The sequence below is a fragment of the Suricata suricatta genome, chromosome 2, assembly GCF_006229205.1.
Source record: "Suricata suricatta isolate VVHF042 chromosome 2, meerkat_22Aug2017_6uvM2_HiC, whole genome shotgun sequence".
In the NCBI taxonomy this organism is placed as follows: Eukaryota; Metazoa; Chordata; class Mammalia; order Carnivora; family Herpestidae; genus Suricata; species Suricata suricatta.
The window spans coordinates 45,229,440-45,240,328 of NC_043701.1; the positions used below are offsets into that span (position 1 = coordinate 45,229,440).

The 10,889-nt window shown below is 36.9% G+C and overlaps 1 protein-coding gene across 1 annotated transcript in view; it reads right to left on the minus strand.

Moving 5' to 3' along the window:
- Nucleotides 1-978: 978 nt before the first annotated feature.
- ZNRF2 (zinc and ring finger 2) overlaps nt 979-10,889 on the minus strand; it is a gene marked incomplete at its 5' end in the record, with an annotated part of 98,304 nt that continues 88,393 nt past the window's right edge. Inside the window, one exon of the mRNA XM_029918422.1 lies at nt 979-6,162. The remainder of the gene's footprint in view (nt 6,163-10,889) is intronic.

A 10,889-nucleotide genomic window follows, 5' to 3' on the forward strand; every position in this document is an offset into this window, starting at 1 on the left:
CTCATGACCTATGGTCTAACGACCATATACACCTGGTGTATATGTCTATATCAACAATTAAGATTGATTGTATGCTTGCTTACTTATTTGCTTCACCCACTGAAGCTTAATTAAGGTCTTAGAGGCTAACTATTTTGTATTTCTGTATTCTTGGTCCTTAACAGTCCATAAAACCAAGTATGCTTAAAACATACTTGCTGAAAGAGTCAATCTTGTAGCAGGAAGGCAGAATAGAATCTACAATGTCCTCTATTATATACATAGGTTTCTTAAACACATCAGCTAAAATCTAAGACATTACTCCTACACCTCAGGACTAAAGAGAATAATAAAAATTATCTATTTACAGATGGGCACAAATATTTTTATCATCTTTAATAACCACTAATGTTATTAAGTGCTTGCTGTGTGTCTGGTGCATACATGTATCTTCCCAATTAATCCTCACAACAACCTTGAGGTAGGCAGTAGTTTTACCTCTCTTTATAGGCAAAGGCAAAGGCAAGGCACAGAGAAGTTAAGCATCTTGCCCAATGTCACAAAGATAGCAAAACTGGGCAGTCTGGCCCCAGGACCCATGTTCTTAACCACTCTGCTACAAAGCTCAATATCTCTTACACATCATGAAAATTGTCCTTCAAAAGATCAATTACTCCTTTTTCAAAAACATAGTGGAATGGTACTAAATACAATCTAAAATTTTAAAGTTATGATTAGACATTGACAGACTGCCCCTCCTCCCAAAACTCAATTGTTCTACTACAATCATATTTCAGTTAAAAAATTTACAAATAGAAAAAAAAAGAAAGAAAATTTACAAATAGGTTTCACAGTAGAAATTTCAAAGTACATTTTTACTCATGGTTAAAGTAATGAAGACCTCCTTCTTTGTTCATTACCACTATGGAATTTCTCAAGCTATTATAGAATTTTAACTTAATAGCTGTACAAAAATAAAGAAACTGTGACATCAGTTAATTCATGGTAACCTTTCAGCAATCAGATAATTCTGTTTTATTATAATATACTGCCAACTTCTAGACATTACAGAGGATATGACAAATTTCCTTGAAAGCATTCTCTTATTTTATACTTCTAAATAACAGGATAATTTGGCAAAACCATTTGGAAGTTTTATTTATTACAATATCCATCATGAATTGTTCCATTTTAGTTCAGAACATACTAATACAAGTTGTTCCTAATACACTGTCTAGATTTCTTTTGATGGATGCTTTTGATACCTTATTTAACAAAAAAATACTTTCTAAGAGAGGAAATTAAGAGGTACTACAGAAGAGTTGTTGAAACCATGAACAAACCAATGGAAGTAAATATTATTACTGTGATGTTCCCAAAAAATGATACTCATATAATCACTGGAAAGAAAGAAAATGTAATGGACTTCTGTAATAAAGACCAATATCATCATCAAATTTCAAAATCTCTTTTGATCTTCCTATAGGGTCTGTTAATTGTATTATATGCACACACGTGCTCAAAATGCTTATCACTAATAACATGACCTTTTCAAGATGCCAGCACCAGGTACACTGGTAACAGGGCACAGGCAGAACTGTAAGTTTATCAACATAAACCATCAGTACCTATCAATCTCAGCATATCAAACCAAAAGGGAAGGCATGAGAATTTAATAATAGGAGAAATCAGTCATTTCTAAGACTTGCAGCCCTGATAGAGCCCTCAAGACCAGGACAGAGCTAAGAAGCACAATGCTAGTTAATAAAATATTGCAATATTCCTTTAAAAATTTTCATTTCTGAGATGATGTGAGTGTATGCCATACTGCTCTTTGCTTCTCTATAAACAACCAATAACTTATCTTATTATTAGTCATTGGTCTAAAATTAATGATGGCTTAATATCTGAAAATACACCAGTTGCCGTAAGTATAGCAATATTGCATTTTCAGCTAAAACTTAATAGTAACATATCTGGTTTGCTTCAATGCTTTTAGTTCTTTCCAGAGAATCAGCTGAACTTCAAAGGTACTGCCCATTCAATTCAGGAATTCGGTGATTTTAACAGAACATTCAGTTTCCCAGCTTAAGCATAACATTCCCAGAATATGGCACTCAAAGTATTGCCCGAGTAAATTATTACCAAAAGTTTTACCTATTCAGCGGTTCATGAATAAGAAGCTCTACTAGGAGTATACCAAGTAGCAATTTCCTCAAAAAAATAAAAAAAAATCAAGTAGCAATTTAGTTTCAGAATGAAAAGGTCTAGAATAGACAGTAGAACAGTAAAAAATAATTTAACTACTGTCATTCACAATAGCATAAAGAAAAAATCAGAAGTTACACATTTCAGAAAAAAAGGGGGCGATGGGTCAAAGATAAAATATTGGCATGCTAGAACTTTTTTTTTTTTACTTAGAAAATATCTGTACAAGAACAAGGGACACTTCACATTTAACACATTGTCAATATGCACTGAGTTCACCTCAGGATACATCAAATGACAAGAAAATGGCCCCAATGAACCAGAAGATTTCCTGCAGCTCACAGATTGCACTCACAATTAATAAGCAACATTTACCTCTATGAAGTTTTACAAAGTTCCCAATAATCTGATTTACATGGAAACTCCTCTGTGAAAAAACAGGGTGATCTGGATATTATCAACGCATAATAGGGATGTCAATCAGATAGTAAATTCAATTATTAATTTTTCAAGAGTTTCATGCTTCATTCGAATGTAGTTTATTGTCAGGAAATTTCCCTTCTTTGACTCTCCAAGTTAGTAAATATAATTAGGTAATATTTACATTTAATTTACTGTCTTTTTCATTTAAAGACATGTCTCTTAGGCTTGCTATAGTGTGTTAATTTAAATGATTGCTCTTAAACTTCACTACACCAAACTGAGAAAGTAAAAGAAGCTTTGAAAAGGAATCTGTCATTTTCACGAAAACATTTGTGAACCTGAAATTTTTTCAAAATACACATTGAAAATATGCTGACGATGCTCCTCGGGCATTTTGGGCTACAGTCTAATAAAGTGTTAGGCAGGTGAGAACGAAAATAACTATGTATCACTTAAAAAACCCAGAAGATTTGTACAAAGAAACCAAAACCCAGAGACCGTGCAACAGCTAACAACAACATGGCCTTTTAAATGTTGTTCAGCTACCACAAAAAAATCAGTTACAGAATCCATTATTTATATTTCAATCACAAACACTGCTCTCAAAACACAATCTATATCGGATTTATAACCAGATCTGAAAAACATAGATTAAGACTAGGCTTAGCTAATTTCTATGGCAAAAAGCCAAAAGATAGAGTAACTTTACTCTTTCTTGTACATTCTGGCAATAACAATATTCAAAAAGCCAGATCCAAGTAAAATGAGTCAAAATTGGCAATAAATCCATTAGGAAGAGTGGCACTAGAGTGAGATTTCAGAACATATTGCTTTCTATACACGCAAGTGCGATCTTGTATTTACAAAGATTCTAGAAGGCTATCACCAATTTGATAGCTAGGTTTTCAATCTTTATTTTGCTCTGTAATATTCAGTGGTCAGTAGTTTCAAGCAACACCTTTAAATAGCTAAAGTGATTTTTATATCCTACTTACACTATTCAGTGTCCACATACAGGTATATAAATATTGTAAGTGACATTATGTAAAATGTTATAATATTTTCCAGAGTAGCAACTTTGACTCTGAATGAGAACCACAGCATCTGGGTTATAAAAAACATTTTCTTTCCAATTCCTGAATTCTTCCTTCTAGGGAGTCACTGATGGAGAATGAACCTAAAGTAAAAAATGCTAACCTCTGTCAATTTTAACACAAAAGGGATTGCTACAAACAGATTTTAAGTAAATGCTGTCCTAGACAAATACAATAATCAAGTAGCACTTGACACTAGCAAACACTGGACTTTCTTCCACCATAGCAGCTGCAGCACAGAACCGTATGACAGTCAGAGGCTGAAAGAGAGAGGTTGACAGGGTACAGGATACAGAAGGAAAAGAACTAATGTCTATGAAAATTAAAAAGTCCATGAGTAAATCATATCAAAATCAACTTCCAGGAGAATATTAATATGTCACTCCCACAGCTAGAGTTAACCTTTGCCTTGAAGAATGGAAGACAACAGAACAATTCTTACCATAACAATATGCCAGTAGTAGAAAAAAAGGAACCATTCACAATATTCTAAGAGGTCTTTCCTGGGGTGGGTGGGTACGTGTGTTCGGTGTGGGAAGCTTACAAAATTAAAAACGTATAAACAAAATGGATTCATGCTAAGATTTCACGATAACAGAAGAAAACTGAAGGAAGGAAGATGTTCCTTAAGGGAGGAGGATGTCCCATCACTGGTTCAGAGAGCACCTATGAAACCGCGCTGTCAGCTGTCACAACGGAGGTTTGGGACGCTTCAGTCCATTGCAGCATCACAAAAGACATTTCACAGCATAACTTTAGGGGAAATGTTATCTGGTCTGGAATCACACGGAAAGCAATGAAAAATTCTTTCAACTGTTTCTAAAACACCAATTTTTCTGGGTAGCAGCAGTTGCTCCTGTACATGCCCTTTCAAAAAATATGAAAACAGAAGCAGAATAGGGAAAACATTTGAGAGTAAGAGTAGCAGCATTAAATAGAAAAGCAAATACTTAAAAATACATTAAAGAGGGCTTAAAATAAGGAAACAGTACTGTGCAGCTTTCAATTCTACCAAGTAAAGTGCACTGCTTAAATGTTCACTGCTAACATTTTCCCTGTATGTTGAAAATAAGAAATCTGCTTATTGGTATCTTTTTAGATCCAAAAAAAAAAAAAAAAAAAAAAAGACATTCACTATTATAGACCTGACAGCTCTCTTCCAGTATTTTTTAACCATTCAGATGTATTTTGTGGGAATATTTATTCACATAATTTTGCTTAATACATTTCTTTCTACACAAGACTGAATTTAAAAGTCTCTATAACATGTTAAATTACAGTAATAACACATTAATAAATTATAAATTAACAAAATCTTCGTATTTGCTTTAAAAAATCATTTATCAAACACTAACTTCCAGAGTATCTGGAAAATTAAAGATGCAAATTGCTATAAATCTGGCATCCCAATTAAATTGATTTTTAAAAGTATACAAAATATCCCTCAAATTATTCCAAGTCCCACTCAAGAAAATTTTATTTTACCCTTTTCATAAATGACTAAGTTTACAACCTGCTAAACATTCTACCCAAATGTGGGAAAACTGTCTGGAGATGCAAAGCACAATAAAATAATTACATAAAAATAACCAACAAAAATACCCGTTAAAACAAAGTTATTATAGCTGGCAGCACTTAAAATTGGTAATTTGTATTTTTTAAAAAGTTGCATAGCTGCAAGACGATTCATTACTGATTAACTACTGAGCAGTTTTACTTAAGAGGAAATAATGTTATGTAATAAATTGCAATTCAATAGACAATCTTAGACTTCATTCATTAAGATGTAATTATGTGACTTGATTTACTCTTTGGACTGCATTCTGATAATGTTAAACCTTGAATTTAAAATGCTAACATATTTTAGCTGTCCTATGCAGAAGTCTATGTTCCGCTCTTGGGGGAAAAAAATTAGAAGAACTTGAGATCATGGTCTACATTCAGAGAACGTTTTACTGCTTGATTACATTTCTTGGTTTCACATTTAAGACTTTAATTTGAAGGAAGTACATTATATGGCCTTCGGTTTAATAACAGATGAATACAGAAACATCATGTTGGGGGAAAATAAAGTGACCCCAAACAAAAAACCAAGTCAAGCACAACTTAGTTGCGCAGCGCTAGAGAACTTAATAAAATCAACTTGTAAATCAGTTAACTTTGGCGTCTGAATACAAAATGTTTCTCAGTATTACCTATGTAGATGACTAGTAAGGGATGTGCAGCATTTTCAAAATTCCTGTGTGTCCTCTATATGCATGTTTGGTACACTGAGTTTTGTGGCAACCGCCCTCTCTTCGGCAGAGATTTTCCCCTGTGTGATTGTCCATCTCTGCATCACCCAGTCTCACAGAACTCAGATTTCTGGCTGAGTATGCCTGCAGATTTGTTTTCTTTTTCCAGAGACATATCCTCATCTCCTCTCAGCGTTTCAAGCATCTTGAAAAGACAAGAAAACCTGTGGAGAAGCAGACACGTCACACATTCAAGAAGTGGTGCTAATGCTAATACAAATCAAAACATAACATCCGTTTCCCTAGGAACACTGCTTTAGTTGCTGTGAATTTTCAGACAATTACTTACTATTCTAAAAACTCAGCAAATTAGTGTTCTGCAGAAGAACAAATAAAGAACACAGTAGGATCAGTTAAAGCTTAAAATAGTCACAAAAAATATCCACTATGTAATAGTCATTCCCCTTCCACAATTAAGACCACAACAGAGTACAGAACACACACACACACCTATACACCTATTAATCTTTCCCCAAATAATAAAAACATCAAATAAAAATAGTAAACAATTTCCTGACTAATAAAAACCTTAGACAGTCCTGTATTTCTCTTTTGGGCCATCCATTAAATTCTTATGCTGAAAAATATCAGGAATGTTCCATGTGTTGCTACATTTTTTTTACATGTTTTAACACGAAATACTCCTCAAACCCATACATTTAGGGGCTCCTGGGTGGTTCAGTCGGTTGAGCATCTGACTCGGTTTCAGCTCAAGTCACTTTCTCATGATTCATGAGTTTGAGGCCTGTGTTCAGCTCTGCACTGACTGCACAGAGCCTGCTTGGGATTCTCTTTCTCCCTTTCTCTCTCTAGAAATAAGTAAATAAACTTAAAACAAATATTTTTAAAAAGCCCCATGTTTAACCTGGGACAACAAAAGGGATAGGAGGAATTTATCATTTGATAAATAAGAGCAGTTAGTACAGGAGCAAAAATATAAAAGAACCCAGATATTCCACGTTTATACATTCTTAAAAATGACTCTTTAAGACCCATAGAGACAGATTCCATTGATTTCTAAAGTTTCTAAGGCAGCTGCTACCAAACTCAGGTTCTATGTACAAAAAGAAGAAGAAAAAAAAAAAACAATGAAAAGATAACAATGATACATAGGTAAGGAAACCGAAATGTTTAAGATCAATATGCATAATGTCTGAGATGAGATGCATGTTCCTTAAATCCTATAAGCTCATTGTGACACTAAAGGAATTTAGCTGATTCAATCATGAAATAACTTTTAAATTTTATTTACTTTTTAGTTATTTTTTAGAATTTAGAGAGAGAGAGAAAGCGCGAGAGCGAGCGAGCAAGCAAGCGAGGGAGGGAGACACAGAGAGAGGGGGGAAAGAAAGAATCCCAAGCAGGCTCCGTGCTGTCAGCAGAGCCTGACATGGATTTGATCTCATGAACTATGAGATGGTAAACTTAGCCAAAATCAAGAATTGGTTGCTTAACCGACCCGATCCACCCAGGAGCCCCAAAACATTTTGATAAAATAAAATTTTGAACCATAAAGTTCCACCTCACACAGAGAAGTTTATTGCCCATAGAAGAATAATTTTACCTATAGGTGAAAAATTCAGCCATACTACCTTTGTATGTAAAACGCTAAGATAAAAATTTCATTTTATTAACACTGGTTTTCAGTACTTCTCTTAAAATGCTTCTACAATTTTCACTACAGTTTTAGTTTATCGGCCCAGACATAAGGTTACACTGAGGATATTTCAAAGCATCTCCTCTCCCAAAAACCTTTTCACTGCCAAATAAAAACATATATGCACATATACTCAAAATATCACTCCCCTGCCACACTTTCTTTACATGGCAATCTTATCCCAATGCATACTTCAAATGTGTCAAAGTGTGGTCTGAATCAGCTCACAGTAAAAGGTCCAAAAGCTGACAGTCCTCTAGTATCCCACAGTTCACCAAGGCTCTCACATTTCACACAGGTAACCCTACTGTAATGTGGTGGAGGCCTCACGTAATGTTGCAGTTCTCATTTTGGTTGCCATGGTGGCTATTAAGTTACCTCAAATCTCCTGTCAATATTCTAATCTGCTATTAAATTATCTTCATTAAAAGCAACTCTCTGCTCATTTCCTGTCTTCAGTCTTAGCCCTTCAGAAAAGACTTGTCGGTTACTTCCTTAAACCTCTGAATACAGAGGCTCGAACTTCTGAAATACTTCCGGGATTCATTAAAATGTTATGAATTGGTGTAAAATCCCAATGCTTTATGGCATTTCTCCAAGTCTTCTCATAAAAGGCTTTTCACATATATGAAGGTATCATTTAAGGTAACTTTTTTTTTTTTTTAAGCAGAGCTAATACCCTTTCTTACACTATTCCAAAAAATAGAAATAGAAGGAAAACTTCCGGACTCATTCTACAAAGCCAGCATCACCTTGATACCCAAACCAGACAAAGACCAAGCAGAAAAAGAGAACTACAGACCAATATCCTTAATGGATACAGAGGCAAAAATACTCAACAAGATACTAGCAAATCGAATTCAACAGCCTATAAAAAAAATTATCCATCATGATCAAGTGGGGTTCATTCCTGGGTTACAGGGATGGTTCAATATTTGCAAATCCATAAATGTGATACATCACATTAACAAAAGAAAAGATAAAAACCATATGATCCTGTCGATAGATGCAGAAAAAGCATTTGACAAAATACACCACCCTTTCTTAATAAAAACCCTTGAGAAAGTCGGAATAGAAGGAACTTACCTAAACATTATAAAATCAATTTATGAAAAGCCCACAGCTAATATCATCCTCAATGGGGAAAAACTGAGAGCTTTCCCCGAGGTCAGGAACACAAAAGGGGTGTCCGCTCTCACCACTGTTGTTCAACATAGTGCTGGAAGTCCTAGCATCAGCAATCAGACAACACAAGGAAATAAAAGGCATCAGAATCAGCAAAGACGAAGTCAAACTTTCACTTTTCGCAGATGACACGATACTCTACATGGAAAACCCAATCAACTCCACCAGAAGCCTACTAAACTGATCAATGAATTCAGTAAAGTTGCAGGGTAAAAATTCAATGTACAGAAATCGGCTGGATTTCTATACATCAATAATGAAGCAGCAGGAAGAGAAATCATGAAACTGATTCCATTCACAATTGCACAAAAAACCATCAAATACCTAGGAGTAAACCTAACCAAGGATGTAAAAGACCTGTATGATGAAAACTATAGAAAACTTATGAAAGAAATTGAAGAAGACCCCAAGAAATGGAAAAACATTCCATGCTCATGGATCGGAAGAATAAACATTGTGAAAATGTCATTACTACCCAAAGCAATCTACACATTCAGTGCATCCCCATAAAAATTACACGAGCGTTCTTCTCAAAGCTAGAACAAGCTATCCTCAAATTCGTATGGAACCACAAAAGACCCCTAATAGCCAACGTAATATTGAAGAAGAAAACCAAAATGGGAGGCATCACAATCCCAGACTTTAGCCTCTACTACAAAGCTGTCATCATCAAGACAATATGGTATTGGCAGAAAAACAGACACATAAACCAATGGAATACAATAGAGAACCCAGAACTGGGCCCACAAATGTATGGCCAATTAATTTTTGACAAAGCAGGAAAGAGTATTCTTAAAATTTTTTTGTTTTTTATTTTTTGAGAGAGAGAGAGACAGCATGAGCAAGGGGAGGTCAGAAAGAGAGGGAGATCTTTTTGGCCAAGATGGCGGAGAGGAAGGGAGCTCTGTAAACTTCGTCTGTCCCATCGATCGAACTGAGAAGGACATTGCTCTCATCTGCAAGAGCAGAAGGAGAAAATATGGACTCCAGAAGGAAGAGAACCTGAAGGATACCTGAGTGAGTGAATGCGAACTGGGGAGATTGGAAAACAGGCCAGCCCGAGACGGGCAGGGGAGGTGGGAGCCCCAGCCCAACGCAGGGCAAGCATGCGGAGCCCGAGCGACAAAGGGAAGAGACAGAGAGACTGAACACGCTCATAGTACTGTCTCTGGGGAAGAGGTAAAGAACGCTTAACTGCGCTTGGAGAGGGAAGCTCACTCCATAGATAACTGCTGGGTAGCCTAAATCCCAAACCCAGGTGGCGCGCAAGGGAAGGAACAGCTTCCAGCCCGGCGCCATCTTGGCGAGGAGTCAGCGACCGCTACCACGGCAGTGATGGGGGGCTCACTTCGACCTCGGTTTTGGGAGTGGGAGCACGCACCTCATTTCCACGGCACATCTTGCCCCCAGCATTGGCCCCGTGAAACCTGAATCCCGGGTACCAACAGGGAAATAATAGCCCCCACCTCTGCGTGATCCCGGCAGGGAATTGGCGGTGGTGGAGACCTGGGTGCGCGCCCACAGGCTACAGGAGCTCCCAGCTCATTTCCAGCAGCTCCGGGCGCCGCCTCAGGCAACAGCTGCACACTCATTCCTCCCCCAACGCTAACACGATCCCCACTGGGGGTTGGGTCACCTCCTGCTGCACATCTCACCTCAGGCAGGGGCAGCCGAAATCCCAGCCTGAGCCAAGACAAACCAATTACTCCCTCTAAGGAGCCAGCAACCAAAACAAAAACACCATCTGTGGTAGCATAAAGAGTGCATGGACTGGAACTTTGAACCGAGGCAGGCCTGGAAAATACAACTCTGCTCAACCGCGGCAAAAGGAGATCAGACTCATTAGAGTGGCCTACAGTTCTTGTTCAGCAGAACCTGGTGTGCCGCCTGCCTATCTAATCTCCGCAAACACCAAGGCGGAGCCTCTGAGAGCAGCCTCCAAGACCTACCACATCAAACCACGCCTATCCACGAGAGGGAGCTGCTGGGTTTTTTTAGGTTTTTTTTTTTTTTGCTTTTTTTTTTATAAGTTTTTTTCTTTTTTTCTTT